Raw genomic sequence first — 26,340 nt, forward strand, 5'->3', positions numbered from 1 at the left:
TCCCCAGCTGTATTGTGGTTATTATTGCTGTTTAGAAAGTGGACAGGGGTAAAATCGCATTGAAGTGCAGATGTCAGCGTGGTGTAAATGGTACTTTAAAAAGGCCAAAGAGTGGAGGAACAACAAATACTGAGGCACCTTTTCAGGCAAAGAATTTTAATTGCAAACACAAATGCTTTGTAAGAAGAGTCCCTGGAAAATACTTTTGTGTCATTTAAGCTGCTGCAAATGACAAGAACAGACGTGTCTGAATCCGTCTGCTCCAGACTGATGTGTTGTGGGACACCCGAAACTAGAACTCACATCAAGCTTTTAAGGTCTGCGCTTGGAGGAGCTAAAGTAAAGAGATTTCAGGAGGGGGCGAGATTCTCAGCCGGATTTAATTGCTTGCTTTAGAAAACAGTCAAGATTAAATTAACAAAATCTGGTGTATTAGTGCTATAGCATGTGGAATCACTGACAGTGTGTTGGTCTTGTGGGCAGGGAGAAAGTAACACCTTTTCCAAATGGAAGCAGCTGTGCCAAAGGGGGAAATAGCAACACGGGCCACTGGTTATTTTCATTCTAAGAGAAAAACACATATTTGTGATAACCATCAGCAAATCACCTTATATAAAATGTCAACATTAGAACATAACTTATTAAGATAGATTTTTTTTAATTTATTTATTATGAGTAAAAAAAGGTAAAGGTACCCCTGCCCGTACGGGCCAGTCTTGACAGACTCTGGGGTTGTGCGCCCATCTCACTTAAGAGGCCAGGGGCCAGCGCTGTCCGGAGACACTTCCGGGTCACATGGCCAGCGTGACATCGCTGCTCTGGCGAGCCAGAGCCGCACACGGAAACGCCGTTTACCTTCCCGCTGGTAAGCGGTCCCTATTTATCTACTTGCACCCGGAGGTGCTTTCGAACTGCTAGGTTGGCAGGCGCTGGGACCGAGCAGCGGGAGCGCACCCCGCCGCAGGGATTCGAACCGCCAACCTTTCGATCGGCAAGTCCTAGGCGCTGAGGCTTTTACCCACAGCGCCACCTGCGTAGTGGTAGTATAAAAATATGCAAAACGGGTTCCAAAAATACACAGAGGGCTTCGTGCTTCAGGCAATTAGGAAAATGAGTAAAACATATCATCTGCATTGATGGACATGAGGAGTCTTCAGACTGACACACACAAACGAAATAGCGCAGGCCCCAGTCACACCTCTTGACAAAGGGCATTCCATGACGGAGGGGCCAACACTGGAAAAGCCCCCTCCTTTGTTGCTACAAAGCGCAGCTCTGATAAGCAAAGCCCTTGCAGAAGAACTTCAGCAGATCTCAGAACACGGGCAGACAGGGACGGGAACTGGCACGCCTTCAGGTGCCAAGAGCTCCTCCAGTTTAGGGATTTAAAGGTAAGTACCAGTGTCCTCCTGCACATAGGCAGAATAATAGCTATAGTAATAACAAATGTGTTTAGCACTTAAAAATCCTGGCAGCCATATTCCACACTAGTTAAAGCTTTTGAGTCATCTTTAATGACAGCCCCACATGTAATGCATTGTCGAGGCTTTTCGGGATTCCTGTGCCTCTAACTGAAAGTTTATTATTTGCAGACTCATCCCATTTCATTGCCTGTTAATCTCCGTTTGTGGGGATTCGTGGTGGAGAGTCTCTTAATGGCCTCGCAATCGCTGCCTGCTCTGTGAGGCTGTTAATTCATTGTCTCCAGTCGTGGCTTGTTGTTTTAATAGTGAAATAGTGCTTTAAAAATAACAAAGGGGTGGAGGATGTTTTTGTTTTTTTGTTGTTTTTTTTTTTTGAGGTTGTATTTTGTATTATATCGTAAGACGGCCTGGGAAAAGGATGTTTTCTTTCTTTTTTTCTGTGAAAGAGCAGGAATTCAAATGCTTAAAATATATATTGGAGGAATGCCTGTGTTTAAGTACCTATCATATCGTGCTTTTGCAGGGCTCAAAAATATTATCTCAACCATCTTAAAATGGCCCTGTATGGTATTGGCAATATTAATATCCTCCTCACGCAAATGTGAGGCTGAAAACAAGTGGATGGCTGAAGGCCGTCTAGTGAGTCCATGGCCAACGCGAGGTTTAAAACAGGTCCTACTGACTCGTGGCTTTAGCTTTACACCAGCTCTGAGCAGGTGGGCTTTTTAAATATAAGGGCATGTTGTTGCTGTGCACACAGATATCGCCTACCCTGAGGGAAGCAGTTTTAGGATGGAGGCCTCTCTGTCACACACTCTCATCAAGGAACTTTTTCTTTTAAAAGTCAATATTGCAGAAGGTGTTTTTTGTTGTTTTTTTACCTTGACACATTAATTTTAAGTAACATTTCCCAGTGGACAAATTCAAAATGGGCCCCCTAAGGATGTCCATTTATTAGTGACTAAATCATTATCACCACTGTAAGTTATGTTGCACCTTTGGAGCATTCAAAATATTTCACATATATTACCTCAAGAATTCTGTCAATCCTTTTTAGTACTAAGTAACTTAATATCATTATCCCCATTTTGCAGATGGAAGACTGAGGCCAGGACATGAGTGGCTTGCATAAGGCCACTTAGTGTGCTTGTGGCTACAGTTCACAAAGCAGACAACATCTGGGAAACTCATGACCAGATTCCTTTAAATTCTGCTGTTTTAAAATTTTAAAGCAGCCTTTGGTGCTACAGGAGGACATATTTAACTCTTCCCCTGAAGCTACTAACTAAGCCGTGCGGTGGGGAGCAGGGAACAGGAAACAGGACAGTTAAACCATAAAAATGACAAGGGTGGCGAGGTTGAGCACCCTTTCATTCCCGTGCTCCTTTCCAATGCAAGTCAGATCCCTTTGTGCCATCTGTTTTGTCCCTCAGCCACTGTGCTGGCCTAGATCTTAAGTACCAAGCCCAATGAATAGCACTCCTAATAAATGGTGCTTCTAGCAGAACAATCCTGCGAATTGCTGAGCTGTTAAATCCATTTTCAGATCAGGTGCAAAAGCACTAACAAGCTGCAGCATTGCATAGCCAGTGGCTTGCGAGTCAGTTTGGGTCATTGCGCTGGTACATCTGCTGAGTCAGCTGCTTTCCTTACAGTTCCCATTCCTGGCTGTAGTGCGATGGGGACTTTCCTAATGCCGCCTTTTCTCCTGGCAGCACTATGCCGTGGTGACTGGAGCAGCCGAGGAGGGCAACCAAAATGGTCAAAGGCCTGGAAACGATGCCTTATGAGGAACGGCTGAGGGAGCTGGGCATGTTTAGCCTGGAGAAGAGGAGGTTAAGGGGTGATATGATAGCCATGTTCAAATATATAAAAGGATGTCACATAGAGGAGGGAGAAAGGTTGTTTTCTGCTGCTCCAGAGAAGCGGACACGGAGCAATGGCTCCAAACTACAAGAAAGAAGATTCCACCTAAACATTAGGAAGAACTTCCTGACAGTAAGAGCTTTTCGACAGTGGAATTTGCTGCCAAGGAGTGTGGTGGAGTCTCCTTCTTTGGAGGTCTTTAAGCAGAGGCTTGACAACCATATGTCAGGAGTGCTCTGATGGTGTTTCCCGCTTGGCAGGGGGTTGGACTCGATGGCCCTTGTGGTCTCTTCCAACTCTATGATTCTATGATTCACCCCACCAAACATTCTCCACTTTGAAATAATGGCTGCCGATAGCAAGCTTGGCACTACCGCTCATTGCTGCGGGGAGAGCAGTTCCCAAATAGCGCATCCGTTCCATGTGTTCAGTTGCTATCCTAACTTGCATAATTTGGGGAACAGGTGAGTTTCATTTTGCAGATGCCCGGGGATGTTGATGGCCAACATAAGTGAGAAACTGCAACAGTGGCAAAGCTGAAATAGAAGAGAAGAAGATAGGTTTGCTCCAGGCCAAAGATTGCCTTTGTGAGTCACATAGGAAAGTGAGGCTGCTCTGTTTCCTCCAATCCGGCTTCGCTCTGTAACAACTTCACTTCCCTTCTGCTAGCAATGGCCTTATAAGGCTTGTTTGGGCAATTTTGCAAGATGAATAGTTCCGTTATAATAAGTTGCCAAAATCTTAAATAATGTTCTCTTACAAATCTTACAAGAGAGGAGGGTTGGCTGCCTTACAACGTTCTGGCTAATGTACAAATTGAAGCTACAAACTCCCACCGCTGCCGGCACCAAAAAAGGAGCTTCCTGGGAAACATCAGCCAAGATCTTAAGATTCACAGCTTAGCATTATCAGAATCTATTTAGTCAGCTTCAAATACCAAAACACATGTGAGGGACTCTGGACTTCAAAACCTCAAGAAATCTCAAACCTGTAGCGTTGTTGTTGTTGTTGTTGTTGTTGTTGTTTGGACTTTCATCCCACTCTTCTTTCCAAAGAACTCAGGGTACAGCATCATAAGTAATGCAATATAATGGGGAAAGTATTACAAAAATTTAAAACAACTAAAAACAGATTTTCAGGATCCAGGAAAGGTCAGAGTGGGAAGCTGAGGGCAGCAGCACGTCAGGAAGCAATTCTCAGATTTCTCAAGCCACACAATCGGAAACGGGGGCTGAAACTGCCCCCCTCCCAAGCCATTTTTTTCTGCAAGGACCCCCACCCCAGATTTTGGCTGCATCAGCAAAAGTATTTTTTTCCCTAAAGGAAACATGGTGTTGGGGTGGGTGGAGCTCAGGGGTCAGCGAACTTTTTCAGCAGGGGGCCGGTCCACTGTCCGGCAGACCTTGTGGGGGGCCGGACTATATTTTGAAAAAAAATATGAACAAATTCCTGTGCCCCACAAATAACCCAGAGATGCATTTTAAATAAAAGGGCACTTTCTACTCATGTAAGAACATGCTGATTCCCGGACCGTCCGTGGGCCAGATTTAGAAGGCGATTGGGCCGGATCTGGCCCCCGGGCCTTAGTTTGCCTACCCATGGTAGAGCACATCATGCTCTACCTTGAGCTGGCCCCGATTCTCAGCTGGCGTTTCCTTTCCCTTACATTTAAGTCAGCTGGTTCCTCTCCTGAGAGAACAGTACCAGGGCTGCCTCCTGTCACCAGCCGGCCCTGATCCTGTTTCCCCCATAAAGAAAAAGAAACACACAAGCATCAGCTTCTCTGCTGGGATTATTTTGGCTGCATCCGTTCTAAAGTTAAACTTTCTCCTGCAAAGTATGTTTATGTTCCTGATGTTTATTTATTGCATTTATATCTCACCTTTTCTCCAAGGAGCTGGTAATTTGGTGTTGTCAGGAAACTTGACTGTCTCATTGCTCACTTCTTAGAACCATGTGACCTTGTTCGGTTGTTCAAAGCACAGGCTACAATCTCAGTCCTTGAGGGATTCCACTTTCTACATCCCTGCACTGGGAGAACTATCCATTTATTTCTACTCTCTGCTTCCTGTTCTTTAACCAGCTACTGACCTCTTTTCTTATCCCGTGACTGCTTACTCCTAAAGGGCTTTTGATCCATGTGCGATATACTCAAAGAACCCTAAAAGGCTTTTTAGATGAGACTTATCCTTGCAGAAGCCATACTTCTTTTTCTTCAGCAAGACTTGTTCTTCTGTATGCTTGATAATTCTATATTTAATCATCGTTCCCACCAGTTTTCCCAGAACAGATGCTAAATTAACCAGCTTCTAATTTTCTTCAGATTCCATTATTAAAATTGTTGCATTAGGCACCTTCCAAGTGTCAAATATGAAGACTGATCTTAGAGAAAAATTACATATTTTTGTTAGAAGATACTGGGTTAAGAACACTTAGGTGGATGATTTCCTTATTTCTCCACGTTTTTAATTTCTCACTAAAGCTTCACCTGTTGTCACTGTGATTTGCTGCAGTTCCTCAGATTCCCTTCCTGAGAAAGGGAGTCACAGTGTCACAGTGAAGACAGACGCAAAGAATTCACTCAGCTTCTTTGCAATCTTCTTTTCCACCTTTAGCACGTATTTAACTTCCTTGTTGTCCAGTGGTTCGACTACCTCCCTGACTTGTTTCTTGCTTCCAATGTTTTTAAGAAATAGTTATTGTTGGACTAAATGTTTTCAGAGAGTTTGGGAATTTTTTCACCCCTTATTGTCTGTTTGCATTTCTTTTGCCAAGGTTTATGTTCCTCGTTCTCTTCTTCCGGACAGTCTTGCCTCTCATAGTTTCCTCGCCTCTGCTCATTAACCCTGCTGGCCATCTCTTGGCCTTGCTGGTCCCTTTCCTGATCCGCAGTGTACAGTCCAGCTGAGCTTCTGTTGTTGTGTCTTTTAATAACCTCCAAGAACTCTGGAGAGATTCGACCCTCTTGACTTCCCTTTCGACTTTCTTCTGTCCCCTCATTTTTGCAAAGTTGCCTCCGTTGAAGTCAAATGCGTTGGACTTTCTTGGCAATTGCCCAGTACGTTGAATATGTTAGGACAGTAGTCACTGTTCCCAGTCAGCTCAACAAGACTTACACCTCACAGCTTTGTATTATTTCCCTTTTAAGCCATCTCTACAAAGCTCTACACATCCTGATCCATAGAAGCAGGTAGGGGGGGTGTTATTGACTTCTGTCAAAACACTTCCGTGATCAGTGCTCTCAGCTGAATGTCATTCATCTGAACCAGGCCAGCCGCAAAGCCCAGGGACTGCTATCTAGCCTCACTAGGCTCCCTTCTTATAGTAAAACCTGGCAGTCTGGAGGTGGTTATTCTTTGGATTCTGTCACAAAAATCAGGAAAATTGAGCCATGTTTCTTGAGAAATTTCTATTGCTCCATCTGATTGGGAAGAGATTTCATCAGAGCTGCCAAATTTCAAATGCTACTCAAACATTTGGCAACTGTGAGCGGTGAACAGGGGTTCCATTTACGCTGAAGAATTTTCTTGCCAACCATCTTTGTGCTCAGGAGACTGTTTCCTGCAATGATGTTATGTGGTTTTTTGTTCAGTTTCCTAAAATAAATATTGACGGGTCACTGGGAGCCTCCTTATTAAGAATCATGTTTATTCATAAATCCCCAGAATTTATTTCCAGGCACAACACGGACCTACTCCATTAGCTGCTTCATTATGTATTCCCCACCTCTTATTATGCTACATTTGTGACTTGTGGGTGAGTCTCATATATTTGGATTATAAATTTCTCATATTATGTTGATGTTGCTTGTATAATCTGTTTCACCTTTTCTTTATGTGCACTTTCTTCCTGATCTTTTTTTAAAAAAATATATTATAATTTCATCATAAAATTCCAACCTCCCTTTCCTCCCAGGAAATCAAGTTCATGGTTCTCCTCCCTGCTTAATCCTAACAACAACCCTGTGAAGTAGGTCAGGCTGAGAGACTTTTCTCTCTAAATCCTAAAATAATAAACACGAGGACTGTTCAGATAAATAATTAGCAAATGCATATATTAATCTCTTTTCAGAGAATTAGATGTGTTAGACTGTTGTAACAAAAATAGCCGAGGGAGGGAGAAATCTGTTAAACTTGCTCCATACCAGCCTGCAGCAGTGTTGAAGAAGAGGACAAGCACATGAATGCTGTGCCAAACTGGATCAAGAGATGGAGGCCTCACACTTGTATTTCCCACCAGTTTTATTTTTCTCAAGCCACAGAGCTGAACTGATTTAGACTGGACTAGCTGTGCCTAGAGGAACGCAGGTGGCACTGTGGGTTAAACCACAGAGCCTAGGACCTGCCAGTCAGAAGGTCGGCGGTTCGAATCCCCGTGACGGGGTGAGCTCCCGTTCCTCGGTCCCTGCTCCTTCCAACCTAGCAGTTTGAAAGCACGTCAAAGTGCAAGTAGATAAATAGGTACCGCTCCGGTGGGAAGTTTCCGTGCACTGCTCTGGTTCGCCAGAAGCGACTTAGTCATGCTGGCCACATGATCCAGAAGCTGTCTGCAGACAAATACCGGCTCCTACCAATCTGCTACTAGCCCTGCAGGAGAAAATAGAAAGAAACATTTTCTCAGAAAACCACCATTACCCCATAACTGCTACTATTCCCCTGGAGGGGAAAAAAATACAGGCGAGAGCATTTGTTCTGCTCATAGGCACATGTACAGGGTGTGCGGGGAGTGTCTGGCACCCCATGATTTTATTTTTTATTTTTTCATGAGGATCATGGCAAGGAGGAGACACAGGCAGAATAAAAAGGCTGGAATGGATCTGCAGCTTCTGCCAGCACCTGTCTCTTGAGGCAGTGGTGGAGTGAAGGAGGAAGCCACTTCCAGAGATGGAGATCGGTTCCTGCTTAGTTCCTCTGCCTGCACCTCTGTTTGGGTGGCTCTGTCTCAGTCCAAGCTCCACCCGCCTTTTGTTCAGAGAGGCCTGTGGGGATGGCAGGCTGATTTTGTGGTGCGCAAGCAAAGAGGAGGGGAAAGCATCTTGCCTGCATATCTTCCCAGCTCTGCCCAGTTCTTTTTCTATACAGGAATAATGTTATGTACTGAAGCTCTCACCCTGGGCCAGCAGGGGGATACTGTAGATAGTTATGCAAATAACGGATCGAAAGTGACGTTCAGTGATTGGATAGTTTTAGAAAATTGTTACAGTTACATTGTACTGGAGCTCTATATAAGCAGGCTGACTGAGCCCTTCAGTTCAGTTCAGTTCTGTTCTGGCCTCTGAATAAACAAGAGCTGTTTGAAGAATCGCTGTGTCGTCTGATATGTCCACCCACAACTTAACAAATAATATTCTCCTTTGGCTTCTTGACCTCTCTTCTTCTGTTAGCTTTTTGCCTCTTTGCCTCTTTCCTTACAGTATTTGTCTTGCCATTCTCTCTCCCCCATTCTTTCTTCACGGAAATAAATAAATAAATTTTCCCCAGGTGCAAACCCTAATAAAATGTGCTGTTCCTGCTCCTGCTATGTGAGTAATAGCAGCTGGGGGCAGGGAAGCAAATAAATGCCCCCACTCTCCAGTTGTGGCTGTTCTAATCCAATTTCTGCAGCTGCTTTTGATCACTTTTAGGTAAAAATAAAAACACCAGGAGATCTGATCCTGGAGCTCGTGTGTTTCATGCCCTTTGGCCCTTACTAAGATTAATGCTTCTTGTAGCCTAAGGTTTGTTTACTATAGCCCATTCAAAGTGGCTTCCTATATTCATTTGGCGCATATACATTAGTGTTTAAGGATGCATGCTTTCCATATTCATTCCAGAAAGACCCATGTATGCATACTACCCACTGCAAAGGAAATTATTTCATGATATTTGGAGCCACCCTAGTAAACTACCTTGTGTGTCCTTTTTCCTATAACAGTGATGTACTGTATTTTTTGCTCTATAAGACTCACTTTTTCCCTCCTAAAAAGTAAGGGGAAATGTGTGTGCGTCTTATGGAGCGAATGCAGGCTGCGCAGCTATCCCAGAAGCCAGAACAGCAAGAGAGATTGCTGCTTTCGCTGCGCAGAGATCCCTCTTGCTGTTCTGGTTTCTGAGATTCAGAATATATTTTTTCTTGCTTTCCTCCTCCAAAAACTAGGTGCGTCTTGTGGTCTGCTGCATCTTATAGAGCGAAAAATACGGTAACTCTAGCAAGATGGGCATCAGAACTTGCACTTCATGCACAAAAGAAATACTCTGAATATATGTTGTTCTCTGACCAGCTGTGCTGATTAGACATTGCAACAGGGAGAGATGCAGATGGATCTTTTGATGATTCTTGATTTTGCTTTAAAGGCTGCTAATTTTGAGATCGTGGTTTTCTGTAAAGCAGCTGGCAGTTTCTCTGAATTTATGGTAACATATTTCAAAGGACCAGTTTGGGTGACTTACACCACTCATATTATTTCACCTGATTGGGTAGATGTTTGCAAGGGGTTACCAATGTTAGATGTCTCTTCTCTTTCTGCCCCAAAGCCAAGAAATAGGATACAACCATTGTGTAAATCCCTTAATTTCCTTGCTTGTCATAATGAGACACAGTATTCAGTTTGGGGTGATGATGTCTCATTATCAAGCCCCCAGGCTTGATAAAGAACTTGGGGGGGGGATACTAAGTCGATCTGCTCTAGATGCCTTAAAGCATTGCCATGATTTGGTTGTCACGATGGATTTACGCAGAAAATAAATACTAGGTTGTTACTATATGCTTATTTGCACTCCTGGCATGTCTATTGTCCTTACAGATTATTAATGCATATCTATTTAACCTTATTATGTTAAAAAGATTATAAAGAAGAGAGATAATTCAGCCACCTCTTTGAGACTGACGCTCCTCTCTTGCAGCTTTTCCTTGGGAATGTTTAAAAATGGCAGTGATCAGAGATTGAGAATGCGTAAAGCTAAATTAATTGTGAAAATGTTACTTGAATGTTGCATTCCGCGCTTTCAGTGTGGGCCATCTGTGGGCTCAAGTGTAATAGTAAGTGTAGACTCTCATGGGTAGGCAAACTAAGGCCCGGGGGCCGGATCTGGCCCAACTGCCTTCTAAATCGCGGCCCGCGGACGGTCCGGGAATCAGTGTGTTTTTACATGAGTAGAATGTGTCCTTTTATTTAAAATGCATCTCTAGGTTATTTGTGGGGCACAGGAATGCATTCATCCCCCCAAAAAAGATATAGTACAGCCCCCCATAAGGTCTGAGGGACGGGGGACCGGATCCCTGCTGAAAAAGTTTGCTGACCCCTGGTAGATCATCGAAGAGGGACATTGCCTATCAGCTTGTAGAAAGAGCTCCCCTCAAAGGCAAAAGGAGATGGAGGGCCATTCTGATAGAAATACAGTGGTACCTGAGGTCACAGGCGCTTCAGGTTACAGACTCTGCTAACCCAGAAATTGTACCTCAGGTTAAGAACTTTGCTTCAGGATGAGAACAGAAATCACGTGGTGGTGGCGTGGAAGCAGTGGGAGGCCCCATTAGCTAAAGCGGTACCTCAAGTTAAGAACAGTTTCAGGTTAAGAATGGACCTCCGGAACAAATTAAGTTCTTAACCAGAGGTACCACTGTGATAGAAACTTAGGACTTTTGGGTTAGAGTGTGGTGCTGAGAACGCCAAGGTCTCAGGTTCGATCCCCGTAGGGAACAGCTGCATATTCCTGCATTGCCAGGGATTGGATTAGATGATCCTCGGGTGTCCCTTCCAACTCCATGATTCTTTGAGACATTTATGAGGGCCCAACCACACTTTCATTTGTCCCACGATTTCTATTATTTCATATCCATTTACGATCAAGGGTCCGAGAGGTCTCTTTTTGGTTTACAGTATTTGTTTTGTCTTGTCTGTGGGCGTGGACATGGGAGCTCCACTACCCATTGGCTCTGACTTGTCTGTTCCCTGTTCTCATGAAGGCTTGTGTGCATTTTGGAACACCCCGCCACATGAGTATTGGAGGTATTCCTACTGGCAACGGTTGTCCTTGAACCTATGGAGGGTGACGGGGTTGAGGACAGGACCTAGTTCTCTCGCGTACACATTTTCCCCTCCTAGCTTGCGCTCTGAATGCCTGAGTGAGGTTCTTGTGACCACTGATTCAACAAATTTTGAAATCACCAAACAGAATTACAATGCGCGACAGGAGAAAGGCATGATAAAACCACCTTTACAAATGTTTTCGTATGCAGTATATGGGAGGTTAATGCAATCTGAGTTAGATTACTGAATTGGCTTTTTATTATTGAATTGTATCCACTTGAGCAATTATCAAACCAGGTGCTGCTGATTGGAATCAATTATTTGTTCACCTGATCACTATAAAGCTGACAAGGGCATACGATTGCCACTTGAGGGTGCTTCCACTACTACTGAAGCCTTGTTGAAAGGTATTTATTAGTTTGTGATGCTCCAAAAATTCTCCCCTATTTGGCGAGGGCAAAAAATTTAAACTGGCAGGGGAGAAAGTCTTGATTAGATTGTCGTGTAGCCTTAATGTCTGGATAAATTTAAGAAAGGTTATTCACGGTGTTCCTGCATTAAACTTCTTGGGTACTCTGCCCTACAGTAATATTTCCTTCTTTATTTATTTCCTAAACTTTATTCGCCGCTTGATTGTAAAACAAACAAACAAACTTCAAAGCAGTTTACAAAAGATAAAACAAGAAAATCAAGAAAAAGTCAAAACCTTACTTTGAGACATACAGAAGTTAAAATACTAAAACAGATAAAAATTGTGGACGATGAAGAGAAATGAGGCCGGGGAGAGGCTGACGCTGCAGCATCAAGGCTGCTGGACACGCCCCCCCCCCACGGCACCTGGTTGGACGGCCACCGGGGGGGGGGGGGGCGTGAGCACCAGCCAGGTGAGCTGGAGGCAGGGGGCTACGCCCCCTGCTAGGGGTGGTGTTCAGGCTCCCGCCCACAACCACTCCCCTCTCTTTCAGGGAGGAGTCTTTACCTCACCTTACCTCACCTAAGCATCTGGGTAGGCTTCTCTAAGCAATGTTTTTAGCAGGAACTGAAGAGAGGCTCCTGGTTAATCTCAATAGGTAGGGAGTTCCAAAGTGCAGGCACTGCCACGCTAGTTGACCGAGTTATTGCCAATGCAGAAGAGATATTATGTGGCACGGAGGTAGTTTATTGGAGAGTAGTTTAACAACACAGCATGAGCTGATTTTCCGCAGCGATGAGAGAGTAAGCAAAAGCATTAATAACATGAGATTTGGCCAGAAGGACACATCCTTACACACGTCTTTTGGACGTTAGCAGTATTTTCTGCCATGTTAAGTCGAGGGGTTTTACATGGTGTATTGCCTAAAACCTTTCAGCCTGGTTATTTCATTATTCAATAGACCATAGAGTTTAGAATCGCTATACAAAGGAATGTAGAGTAATTATGAGTTGTGCATGAATTTTTGCTCCTTTCTCTAATTCCCTATTACTCCAAGCTCCAGGGCTTGTGGATTTTAATATGGCATACTAATACATTGCATCTTGATGTATGAAAGTATAATATTGTTGACCATTGGTTTAGTTATTATAAATAAATTTTACAATAAGATGTCTTTAACATTTACTCACTGTTAACGGACAATATCTGTGTTTTTCACCAAAGATTTGTCAAAACTTTTGGAGCTTTTTTTAATACAATAAATAAATAAATACATGCATCTCCTGGAATCTGTTGTACTGATTCCCTAAAGCTATACCTAAATGGAAAGCCACGTGGAACTGGGTTTTGTGAAGGCTCTAAGTTGCAATGACAAAGGCAAGAATCTTCAAAGACAAGTCTGTCAGACTGACTCACGTTGATCGTGTCTGATGGTGGGCCTTTTTTGCGATCCTGGGCAGACGCGGAGGCCACAGTGGCAGCCGATACAGGCGCTGCCGGAAGATCCTCAATCAGAAGGAGCGATGAAGCTGGAGCCGGGTCTTCCACAATTGCTGGAAGAGGGCAATGGCTGAGGGCGTCGGCATGGCCCATCGATTTCCCCGGGCGATGGATGAGCCGGTAGTGGTAGGCAGTCAGGAAAACAGTCCATCGCAGCATGCGTGGCGAGAGGACCGGTGGAGTTGGACGATCACCGGCGAGGAGGCCCAGGAGTGGCTTGTGGTCAGTGATGAGGTCAAAAGTCCTGCCATAGAGGTATTCATGGAACCTCTTCACTCCAGCCACAAGTGCCAGTGCCTCCTTGTCGAGCTGGCTATAATTCCGTTCCATCGGAGATAGCGTCCTGGAAAAGTAAGCGAGCGGTGCTTCTCTTCCGTCTGGAAAACGGTGACTAAGGACAGCACCGATGCCAAAAGGTGAGGCGTCGCAGGCAAGGACCAGCAGCCTGGATTCACTGTACTGTACCAGCACACTGTCTGATGAAAGGAGAGCCTTGACCGCGTTGAAGGCCGCCGTCTCCCGATGACCCCAGGCCCAAGGCGTCTTTGTGCTAAGGAGTCGGTGAAGAGGCTCAGCCACTGTGGCTTTGTGGGGCAGGAACATGTTATAAAAGTTCAGCAGCCCCAGGAACGCCTGCAACTCCGTCTTGTTCTTTGGGGTGGGGGCCTGCTGGATAGCGCAGATCTTGGATGTGGTCGGGTGAAGGCCGGAGGCATCGATAAGATAGCCCAGGAACTCTACCTGTGGAACGGCGATCTGGCACTTTTCCCTCTTTACCTTGAGCCCAGCCTCTTGGAACCTGGTCAGCACGGCACGGAGGCGCTCGAACAGCTGCTGGTGTGAGTCTGCAGACACCAAGACGTCATCAAAATATGGTACCACGCCCGGAAGCCCTTGCAGGAGACGCTCCATAAGGCTTTGGAAGATGCCAGGAGCCACACTCACCCCGAACTGCAACCGGCGGCAACGGAATGCCCCCCGGTGGGTGACGATTGTCTGGGCTTCAGCAGTGGCATCATCGGCGGGCAGTTGTTGATAGGCTTGGGCAAGGTCCAGCTTAGCGAAGACCTTACCCTCACCCAGGGAATGCAGCAGGTGTTGGACAACAGGAACCGGATAAGCGTGCTGCTGAAGTGCCTTGTTGATCGTGCACTTGTAGTCAGCGCAGATTCTCACTGACCCATCTGGCTTGACAGGCGTGACAATGGGGGTTTCCCACTTGGCGTGGTCAACCGGCTCCAAAACTCCTTGGGCGATCAGTTTGTCCAGTTGTTCGTCCACCTTAGCCTTGAGAGCAAAGGGAACCCGGCGTGGCTTTAGCTTGATGGGGGCGACTTGTGGATCAAGGCTAAAGGAGATGGGCGTACCTGTATATTGCCCCAAGGTGCCGTCGAAAACCTTGGCAAAGTCTTTGACCAGACCCTCAGTCTCTGCGTTAAGAGATGCAGTTGATGCCGGTGACTTCCAGGCCGAGGGCATCAAACCAGTCTAGCCCTAGGAGGCTTGGCCGCTGACCTTCGACCACCACCAACCGGAGCAGGCCCGAAAAATCCTTGAAGGCAATCCGGAACCGGCCAACGCCTACCACGGGAATGTCGTTTCCCTGGTAGTCTCTCAGGTGTACGCGGTGAGAGTCGAGTTGCCTTTTGGACACTCTGGGTACCAGTCTTTTGATGGTGCTCCATGACACGATGGACAGGGCAGACCCGGTGTCGATCTCCATGTCACATGGAGCTCCTTCAATGAGCACCGTGACATTCAGCTTGCATCGCGTAGGTGAGTCGGTTTGGCCAATCGTGGTTCCAGACGGGCAGCGGCAGTTGGTGAGAGCGAAACAACTTTCCTTGGCAGACTGGAGTGAAGACTTGGACTTGCGAGTCGATGAAGGGGGGGTGTCAGACGGAGCCGATCAGCAGACCTTAGCGATGTGGCCCTTTCTGGAACACTTCCTACAGATGGCGTCTCTGAATCGACACTTGGCACGGGAATAGTTGCCTCCGCAGCCGGCACATTCCGGTTGGCCCTTGGACTTCTGTTGGAACTTCCTGCGCTCCCGCTTTGTCTGGTGCACGTCATCGTCTTCACTGGAGGATGCCTCATCACTGCTGGCCTCTTCATGATGCACCGGAACTGGCTCCCTAGCAAGACGCAGGCTGCTGGACTTGCGGATCTCCTGGGCGGAGCGTTCATCAGCTTCTGAGGCCACAGCCTCCTCAGTGGCTTTCTGTAGCGTGAGGTCTGGCTTGGCGAGGAGACGCCGTTGCAGATGGATGTCCCGGACCCCGCAGACGATTCGATCCATCAGGGCATCGTCTAAGTCTCAGAACTCGCAGTGCATTGCAGCCTGTCGCAGGGCGGTGGTGTAGTTGTTGATTGACTCCCCCTCTGCCTGGTTCCGGTGGTAGAACGCATGGCGCGTAGCAATCTTGGACGGCTTTGGCGCGTAGTGGTTGCGGAGCTTCTCTTGGATCGTGTCCCACGGTGTTGCCTGGACTGCTTCAGGCGCAACCAATGCTCGGGCCGTCTCAAACACCTCAGGCCCACAGAGTCTGAGGAATAGGCCCCGCTTCTGATCCTTTGATACTGCTGTCAGCTCGTTGGCTTGGAGGTAGCAGTCGAACCGAGCAAGGTAGGAGTCCCATGATTCAGAGGCTGGCGCAAACGGCGGTAGAGGCACAAGTGAAGCCATGATTCCGATGCCGGCGTGAAGGGCGATGGATGGAACACAGTGCTCTTAGCCAGAACAGTCAGCTCTGAATTGGTTCTGTCCAGTGATTTCGCTCAGTGATTTCGCTCTGTGATTCAGCTCAGTGATTCAGCTCAGTTCAGAGGCTGGCCGCATCTGGCTGTGCTCTGATGTCCATCGATCCCATCCTTGTCGCCAGTGTTAAGTTGTGGGTTGACATAGCAGACGACACAGCGATTTCTCCAAGTAGCTCTTTATTTTGTAAGCTGGAATAGAACTGACTGCAAACAGCTCAGCCGGCCTGCTTTTATAGGCAGCCGGCTGTCAACATTGTAGCAACAACAGCCCAGCGTTTCCCGCCTAAAATAACTGACGTGGACCTGAGTGAAAGCTATCTACAGACCTGAGTGAAAACTATATACAGCATCCCCCTGCTGGCCCAGGGTGAAACTTCACTACATAACATGTATTTTCTTCAATGGAACATGGGGAACCAGGGATAAAAACTATACCACAAAAACTTTCCCTGATAACTTCACACATTCAGTTTTACACACACACACCAGCAACCCATATCATCACTTTGCAGTGACTGATGCTCCTCAGGGCTTTTTCCCTTAGGGGAAAACTAGACGTTACCTTAAAGCTACTTTTGGGTTCACACCCTTTAATACTGGAGGTGGTTTTAATTGGATCTCCAGCCTTGATTCTGAGAAAAATCCCGCACCCCAGTGGCAGTAGAAGAAGATTTCAGGACTTCCCATTTCACGAGCCATCTTTAGTGCAGTCTCAAAAGTTAAGTTGACTCCCTGCAACAATTCCTCTTGTATATCTTTGGAGATCAACCCCACCGTCTTTTATCATATCATCTGCATCATGAAATGCACAGTCCCTTGCTATAAAACAAAGCGGCGTTAACCATCCATCTATGGATTCAGCCTGTCCTTGTTGGCTCTCAAAAAAGTGTTTTCTCTGCACAGGGACATTCATATGTGGAGTGCAATATGCTTCAAAGTTTGCAAACAATATCTCAAGTTTCTTGTTGTCCTCAGGGGCTGGCTTGCCACTTGCAGTCCGTGCAAATATCTCTGCCCTTCTGGCCTATGTATGTCAGGAACTGTGAAGCCTTGAGCTCCTCAGACCACTTGTCTGCTTCAGGGCCTGCGGAAATCAGTTCCATAATTCCCCTCCATTGTGACCAATTTTCTGCCACATTCCCTGAGACAAAAAACCAAGTGTCTTGAGCTGGAGGCCATTCTTTCAGGTGCTCCTGCTGGGTCCTGCTTCTGCCTGGCTTACAGTATAAGGCAGATGGCAGGAGTTGCCACAGAGCAAGGCAGCAGCTGAGGCTCCATGCAGCTGACACTTTCATTTCCTCTAAACACCTTTGGACCCATGTGACCCAAGAGGCAGGCTGTTAGGGGGCAGGGGAAGGAGCAGGCCCCAGCCAAGTGGTCCGTGAGTTTGCCCACATGCCAAGTTGGTTGCTAACACTGGCCCTGTTTTCTGACATCTCCCATTATCTGCTGCTCTTGTTGTGGGCATTTGGGAGATCTTTGACCAGCCCCAACAACATCACTAGGGGTGGGCAAATCTGTCCATTCCAGTTCCTCTCTCTTCCAGTCCTGTTCAATCCTTCACATTTCCAAATCAGTTTGTGAATTTCTCCTAATATGCACTTTCCTCTGCAGAGCAATGTTCGCCTAATATTTTTGTATTTTGTTTTCACTTTACCCTAGTAAAAGCATTTTTGTACCCATTAAAAAAGGTAAAGGGACCCCTGACCGTTAGGTCCAGTCATGGCCGACTCTGGGGTTGCGGCGCTCATCTCACTTTATTGGCTGAGGGAGCCGGCGTACGGCTTCCGGGTCATGTGGCCAGCATGACTAAGCCGCTTCTGGCAAACCAGAGCAGCGAACAGAAACGCTGGAGCGGTACCTATTTATCTACTTGCACTTTGAAGTGCTTTCGAACTGCTAGATCGGCAGGAGCAGGGACCGAGCAACGGGAGCTCACCCCGTCGCGGGGATTCGAACCGCCAATCTTCTGATCGGCAAGCCCTAGGCTCTGTGGTTTAGACCACAGCGCCACCCGCGTCCCATGCATTGTTTAGATTATTTAGGACAGTGCAAATTTGGCAGCTTCACCTTTAAATGAGAACTGTATTGAATTTCCCTCCCTTGGCACCATCAAGACAGAATGATGTCTTATAATAGTAGAGTAATACATGTAAGCTCTGCCTGATACTTTGACTAAATAAGACTATAAAATGGTTTAATGTGCTCCATAGAAGTAGACACCATGCCATAGCACTGATGATTCCCAATGCTGGGATCAGAATGACTCAAGTGTCTGCTAGTATAACACAAAATTAGATCTGCGCCTTTTCTACCCTAATTTGTGTCTGTTAGTATTAAACGTGACAAAGGCAAAAAACTTTAAAGATATTCCTATGGGCAATGGAACAAATCTTACAGTGCCAAAAGAAGATTAATCACAGATAATTGCAGGACAAAAAGAGAACACTCACATTGTGGCATGTATGGAATCCGCATATTTTCTGGAAAAATTAGATTCTAAACAATAGCTGGATTCTTCCATTCAGCCAGATCCCTTTCCAATAGGTCTGAGGGTACCGTATAGGATGAAATTTGGCTCCATTTGCAAAAACAATATGAGTACATAGGAACTTGAGCGCACCTCTTTTTCGCTTGAACTACTTGATCAACTTTTTTTGTGAGAATCCCATGTTCAGTACACTTCCATGAGGTACCCCCCCCCCCGTGTCCCGATTTTCCAGGAACAGTCCCAGAATTTGGATTTGATCCCAGAATGTCCCGATTTTCCCTGCAAGCACCACTGCTGAGCTCAGGGACGAAGATGAGCCTGTGCTTGTCCCGAGTGACGACAATAGCAGGGTGGCAGCTGCGGGGAATCCTCCCATTGCCTCTCCCTGGCTGTCACCGCTGCCCTCCTTCCCTGGGCAGCTCACAGTAGCTGCTGGTGAACGGGCAAGAGGGAGGTGAGGCTGCTGCCACCGAGGCCCAGCCCAACGTGGCGTGCCGGCTCTGAGGGGGCAGGCAGAGGGCAGGGCCACCCTGGGTGGAAAGAAAGGGGGAGAGGAGCAGAGCACAAGGAGTCTTGGTGTGTGTGTTTTAATGCTTTGTGCATCCATATCTAATATTGCCCCTTTCTAAAATGCATTTGGGATGTGGGTGGCGCTGTGGGTTAAACCACAGAGCCTAGGACTTGCTGATCAGAAGGTCGGCGGTTCGAATCCCTGCGATGGGGTGAGCTCCCGCTGCTCGGTCCCTGCCAACCTAGCAGTTCAAAAGAACGTAAAAGTGCAAGTAGATAAATAGGTACCGCTCCGGCGGGAAGGTAAACGGCATTTCCATGTGCTGCTCTGGTTCGCCAGAAGCGGCTTAGTCATGACCCGGAAGCTGTATGCTGGCTCCCTCAGCCAATAAAGCGAGATGAGCGCCACAACCCCAGAGTCGGCCACGACTGGACCTAATCGTCAGGGGTTCCTTTACCTTTAAAATGCATTTATTGGTGTGTGTTTTTCTTTTAGTGCATCTACCAAAGAATAAAATAAAATAAAGTGGGATAAAGGGTTTGTCTCAGGACGCTGGGGAGTGTGTGCGCTGTGTCCTGTTGGTGGTGTGGTGTGATAGGAGTCAGGGGAGTGAGAAATGTCCCTATTGTCACCCAAGGAATGTTGGAGGGTATGCCAAGTGTCAGAGACTTTACCTGATAGCTATTATGTGGCCCAGTCCTGCATCATATTATTCACTCTGCTCTTATGGGGCTCATGTGGCCTGCTTATTTTTGGTGCCACCAGGAAAAGAAGCTTGGAATCTAAATCATCAGCATGAGAAGGCAATAGCTTTCCAACTGCTTATACCAAGCAAAGGCTGCTGCATAAGCTTAGATTGCATCTTATTTCACTTCCAAAAGCTGTAGCTGAAAAAAATCTTTAACATGAAACAAAATGCGTAAAATATAATAAAAACAGAGAGATGACCCACAGAACCAATAATGATTGACAGATTGTGTTAAAGGGTATGAATGATCAGAAACAGCTATAGTTCTTTCAGTGGCTAATCTTCAGCCTCTATAAACAGTAGAGCCAAAGTATGTGTGGCCAATGCTCAGCACAGGGACCATTAAGTGGTATGGAGAGTGGGAGCTTGTGGCAGTCCTTGGCTGTACCGTGAGAGCCAGAAAGCCTGGACTAGGGAATAAAGGCCGACTCTCTCTCTCTTATTTTTTTTTTCAAAGATATTTATTGGGGTTTTACAAACAGAAAAAAGAAAGTAATTACAGAATAAAAAGGGAAAAATTACGAATACGAAAATATGAAAAAAATACACAATACCTGGAAAATAAAAAAACAATTAGGAAAAAAGACAATTAGGAAAAAAACAATTAGGAAAAAACAATTAGGAAAAAATCTTATATTTTGTTTACTTGTTTCCTGACCTCCTCACACCTCCCTTTTTTGTATTCCAGTTCACATGGTTAATTCAGCAAATCCTTTCCCTCTTTGTTTTTATCTTAATTCTATATCTTAACATATTATAGCTTCATATTTTCATCTGATTATCAATCCATTTTTTACATACTCCTTTTAGCCTTGTTGCTAAAGCCGTTTCATTTCAATCCAACATCATTTTAACATTCATTAATTTTACAATGTTTCTGCAAATAGTCTTTAAATTTCTTCCAATCTTCTTCCACCAACTCTTCTCCCTGGTCTTGGATTCTGCCAGTCATTTCCGCCAGTTCCATATAGTCTATCACTTTCATCTGCCATTCTTCCAAGGTGGGTAGATCTTGTGTCTTCCAATACTTTGCGATAAGTATTCTTGCTGCTGTTGTAGCCGACCATGCCCAGGAGAAAGGCCTCTGGTTTCTTCGGAGGCCGACTCACTCTCTTGCCTGGTCCCAGTGGCTCAGCAGATTGCATATCTGTAACTGCTCTGAGCACAAGAATGGCATTGTCTCATACTCTGGGCTTGACTTGCTGCACATGCTATCTTGCCACCGCTAACCTAGCTGCTCTTAGGTAACCCTCTGTGTTCTGTCAAGAACTGGACAAGAAATTACGGCGTGATTTATGGATGGAATTTGGCACTTCTGACTCCAATGAGCTTTTTCTGCATTGGACCATCTCATGCATTGTTGAGTGTTTGTTTTAAAAGCCCAACTAATTATATGCAAAAATGTGCATATTGCATGTATCCTATGTGTAAGAGAGTTAGGCTCCATGCACTACTAAATTTCTGTTCCATAATTTGGGAAGTAATAGAAATTTTTATATGGCATTATTGTATGTATCTGCTTATGTGCTGTATTTTAGGAAACCAGGGGTGTATATGCACATCAAATGTGAGTGTAATATTGGGTATAATAAAAAAAAATACACTATGCTAAAATTGTTCATATTTTTAGCAGAACCAGGCTAGGGGCAGGAGGAAAGAGAATTCTTACTTCCGATTTGAGATCAAGGAGTGAGGCAGGGGTTAGGAAAAAAATCCATGTGCATAAACTCGACATTAAGATTTTCAGTGAAAGCCATCCCTAGTTCTGCCCCTCCATCTTTGGTACTGTACAACTTGTGCCCCCCCTCTGTGTGTGTGTGTGTGTGTGTGTGTGTGTGTGTGTACATCTTGTTCTCTCTTACTTCTCCCAATGTTTTGCTTGTTTATTTACTGCAATAGTCTTATACATTTTATTGTATGACAGGCCATCATATGGCGCCCTGAGGCTGCTTCTCAGTAACATGGCACCTCATGCATGTTATCAGAAAGCGTACTTTCTTTCCTATTTCCTGCCCAGAGCGTCCTTCATATCTAAACACATTCGGGGGGGGGGGGAGAGGAGTCATTTTATGCACCATTGCAAAACTTTGTATATTAAATTTATGGTTGTTTGGCATATAAAACACGAAATATTTATTGCATTTTTAACAACCAATATTTATAGTAACATGTCACTCACTTGGTATGTACTTTGCATATGAACCTGGTACATGCCATGGATACTCATTTTGGAACAAACTGCTCTAGCAAACATTCAAAACCACAAAGACATGGTGCAAGTGTAGAAGAAAAATGTTAATGTATTGTATGCCTATGCATTCTAAGCATACTGTAATTGGTCTATGGCTGTTAAGGCAGCCCTGTTTAGGGTAGTTTTAAATGTTTGATGGTTTATTATTATTATTATTATTATTATTATTATTATTATCATTAATTTTGTTGGGAGCCGCCCAGAGTGGCTGGGGAAACCCTGCCAGATGGGTGGTGTGTGTGTGTGTGTGTGTCTGTGTGTGTGTGCCACTTTCCATGAAACTAAAAATGGAGCCTCATGAACCAATTGCCAGTTGTTGGGAACAAATGACAAGAACTCACAGGTTCGTCACCACCCCTGGTGCTCCCTTGTCCTGAATGAAACTTCTGCCTTATCCAACCAGGCTGTTCCATCCTGTTTTCACTGTTAATACATTTATTTAGATTTGTAAATTTAGCTGCTCAAAGCATTGTTACTGGAAAACTGCTGGGGGAAAATCATATTGTATCTGGGCAGAGGCTGTGAACAGATATTAAGCAGTCAGGGCAAAGGGCACCTGTCATAATTTGGTCCTTTGCACATTTTTTCCCAATAAAGTGCTTTGTGGGAAAGGTAAAATGTGATAGTTTGGGCTCTAAAGAGAAGAAATCACTACAAAAAAAGAGGGTCAGAAGATCAATTGACCAGTTGGTGGAGTCTTGCATACTTATGGGAAAGCAAGGATCCCACAGAAACCTCTCCTGTTCCACTGGATCTGCTGCCTGTGCTCCAAGCTCTCTCACCTTAAGCTTGCAACTCAACAAGCAGGGCATTCTTGGTGAAGGCACCGCATCTATGAAACTCCCTCCCTCCTGTAAAAGCAGCAGTGGTGCATGCAGGGGGGCGAGAACAGGGCTCTCCTGGATACTATTGCCATTACCGGCAAGTTGGGGGGGGGGGGGGAACTGAACAATGGTTTTCTACAAAGATTGCAACTCTGACCATTGCAGAGAGGGTCATTGGTTACATCCCCCCCCCCCCCCCCGAAAGTTCATGTCTGAATCAAGTTGATGAAGGTTGTGGTTCTTATTAAGTGATTAACAGCAAAGCAGCCTTTCTCTTCTTTCCCCTCCTCCTTCAGAAGCATTCAGTATGAAAATGTAATTTATAACTGGAATTACATGAGTTTCAAACAGATGGCAGAATGTATGCTTGTTCTTCCTAGCCTATTTTGATACTTCCAGTGTGCCATTAAAAAATAGGAATAGTTTAAAGCAAAAAAAACGAAAAAGAAAAAAGATTAAAGACAATGGATAGAATCTTTAGACTGGAATTTTAAAAGAACATAGCAATTCATTGGGGGGGGGGATAATTTGCCATACTTTAATGAACAGTATCCCGGATGCTTAAGGCAAGTCTGCCGATAGGTTTCCCTAGGAAATTAGCAGAGCAAATATAATGACCTTGAAATTTCACTTTAAAATGTCCCAAATATTTTGCAATTTGGCTTTGAAGCAGTAATTACATTAAAAACAAAAGACTGTAATAGCTTGTGTTGTAGTACATCCAGACAGGTCAGGTTCTGTACATAGCTGAAAAAGGAAAGTGGCAGAATTAATTGGGTGGTATTTGTTTGCATTTGAATAAAGCAGACAGTGTCCCCGGGGGGAAAATCCTGGTCAAAGTTTACTGAACAAGCCAGTCTGCAACTTGAGCAGAAAGAAACAGAGGGGTTTTGCCTTTTGATGAGCCCTATTCAGAGCTGGACTAGATTCAGCTTAACTTTCACAGGAAAACTTTCTCACAGCTAAATAACCTATCTGAGCATGCGCAGCCTCAGTGAAGATCACACCACCGTCCCTGGCTCCTAGGGTTATCAGATGTCCCCGGTTTCCGGGGACAGTCCCTGGATTCACCAATCTGTCCCCAGACAAAATCTGTCCCCGGAATGTCCCCGGATTTTAATTAATGTCCCCTGATTTATGCCTGGGGACTTGCGGTGAAGCAGCATGGTGGGTGCCATGGCAGTGAGCAGTACCTGAGGTCCCGGCCACGTCAAAGTTCCAACCAGCCAATCTGCTGGCGGTGGGGGGGCTATTTAAACTGAGGCGCGAGCCAGAGAGCTTCCTTCTGGCTCGCTTCCTCGATGAACGCTCACCCCAAAATTGCGCAGAGCAATTTTGCACACCCAAGTTGGGGGGGGGCAAGCGAGATGGTGAAAAAGAGAGGCCTAGAAAAGAGCTGTACTGCGTTGCAAGACACACAGAGAGAGATGGAGCCGTGTGTGTATTTTAATGTGTGTTTTCCCAAGACCAGCGAGCGCCTTTACTCGATCTCTCTCTCCCCCCCAACCTCTTTTTGGGGGTGTTTGTGTGTTTGTAGATGGGCTTCTCCACCTGCCTTGTGTCGAGGTGCACGCCCGACAACTTTGAGGTTCCCCCTCCCTAAAAAAGGTCAAGAACTCCTGGCAACCCTTTCCTAAAATAATAAAGCATGATATTTTTTTTAAAAAAAGTGTCCCCGGATTCCTTGAAAAAAATCTGGTAACCATATCCTAGGTAACACCTTGACTTTCCCCTTCTTGCTAGTTGACTTACTGACCCATAAGTTACCCACTGAATGCTCTCTGCTGCTGCAGGTCCAGCAATTCAACGTTATGTTAACCTGCGTGAGATACACATATTGCTTTCAGTATTGTACAGTAATGCCCTCCATTTGATTATGCTCTTTGAAAGGTTGAAAATGTAGATGAATCCCTTCCATGCTGTAATGCCATTATCAGGACCATCAGATTTGGCTAAGTAATGGCATCACTAAGGATTATTAGAGTGAAGGCTATTTAGTTATATATTTGTTATTTTATCTCACTCTTCAGACCAGTGGCGTAGCGTGGGTTGTCAGCACCCGGGGCAAGGCAAGTAATTTGTGCCCCCTAACCCGTGGATTTTAGCACTCGAGTGCGAGCGCGCGCCCCCCCCAGATGTTGCGCCCAGTGCGCCCGGCCCCCCCTGCACCCCCCACGCTACGCCACTACTTCAGACTAGCATTTTGTCCCAGCCTGAAATAATCAAAAATTTAAGCAAAGCATCCCTCTCTCTCTATAACTCTGCAGAACTTAGTTCCAATAGTACCAAGTTTGCTTCCATAAAAAGCTGCATTGAGAGGGAAACAGAAATAAAGTCTGACCAATTTAAATCCCAATGGAATTTTTAACACTCCATATGTTAGGCAATGTTCCTCTTAAATGTTTTTAAATAACACTGAGCTCATAAGCAACTACAAGGCTTTCTTTCACCTGGAAGAGGTGGCAGCTAAGAACAACTTTTGATCAATAGTTCTGTGCTGATGACAATGTACTTTGGATGGACCTGGGTGGATTTCTTAATACTCTGCAGCAGTTCCAGAAGGTCTCGAAAAGCGACTTGCCCAAGCGAATCTATTTGTCAAATCTTGTCAAAATTATAGCTCTGGAGGCAGAGCCTTGTGGCCTTCCTGCCTTTGATGCCTAGGTTGCCAACCCTACAATAGGTCTGGCAGTGAATAAGTACACCGCTTCCTTTGTTCATTTAATTTCAACCATTTGTATGCTGTTTAATCACAGTATGATTAAACAGCATGCAGGAGACCCAATACAATAATGAATCAAAATTATAAAATCAGAATTAATTCAATTAAAAAGTCTAAAAGTATTTATTTATGTTTGTAATCTTTGGTTAAGGCTGATCGCCGAAGAATTGATGCTTTTGAATTATGGTGCTGGAGGAGACTCTTGAGAGTCCCATGGACTGCAAGAAGATCAAACCTCTCCATTCTGAAGGAAATCAGCCCTGAGTGCTCACTGGAAGGACAGATCGTGAAGCTGAGGCTCCAATATTTTGGCCACCTCATGAGAAGAGAATACTCCCTGGAAAAGACCCTGATGTTGGGAAAGATGGAGGGCACAAGGAGAAGGGGACAACAGAGGACAAGATGGTTGGACAGTGTTCTCAAAGCTACAAACATGAGTCTGACCGAACTGCGGGAGGCAGTGGAAGACAGGAGTGCCTGGTGTGCTCTGGTCCAGGGGGGTCACGAAGAGTCGGACACGATTAAACGACTCAACAACAACAACAAGTGGCAGAAGTTCAAGGGGGGGCTGTCTGCCCTCAACTGGAAGGGAGTTCCACAGATGCGGGCCCATGACACTCAATGCCTTGCTCTTGAACCTTCTTGGCATAGAAGGGAGAGGTGGACGCATAAATGGGGTAGAGAAAGCAAAGGTAAAACGCCAATTTTTGTTGAAATTATTTTTTATGGGGGATTTACTATGCCTTGGAATTTGCCATTATTGCACATTACCAGCTGCTAAAGACAAACACAAAGGGGTGCTTTCCTCCCTTCGATCTCT

At 45.4% G+C, this 26,340-nt stretch overlaps 1 protein-coding gene and 1 long non-coding RNA gene across 3 annotated transcripts in view; both read left to right on the forward strand.

Moving 5' to 3' along the window:
* Positions 1–25,878, forward strand: LOC307201146. Its single transcript, XR_013832584.1, has 3 exons — positions 1–685; positions 1,045–1,391; positions 25,672–25,878. It is a non-coding gene; the product is annotated as an uncharacterized lncRNA (long non-coding RNA).
* The window catches only part of LOC307201050 (uncharacterized protein), a 136,431-nt gene that overhangs the window by 158 nt on the left and 109,933 nt on the right, over positions 1–26,340 (forward strand). The gene's annotated exons all lie outside the window — the stretch shown is intronic.

The sequence above is a fragment of the Podarcis cretensis genome (genome assembly GCF_951804945.1).
Source record: "Podarcis cretensis genome assembly, chromosome: 13".
NCBI lineage: Eukaryota > Metazoa > Chordata > Lepidosauria > Squamata > Lacertidae > Podarcis > Podarcis cretensis.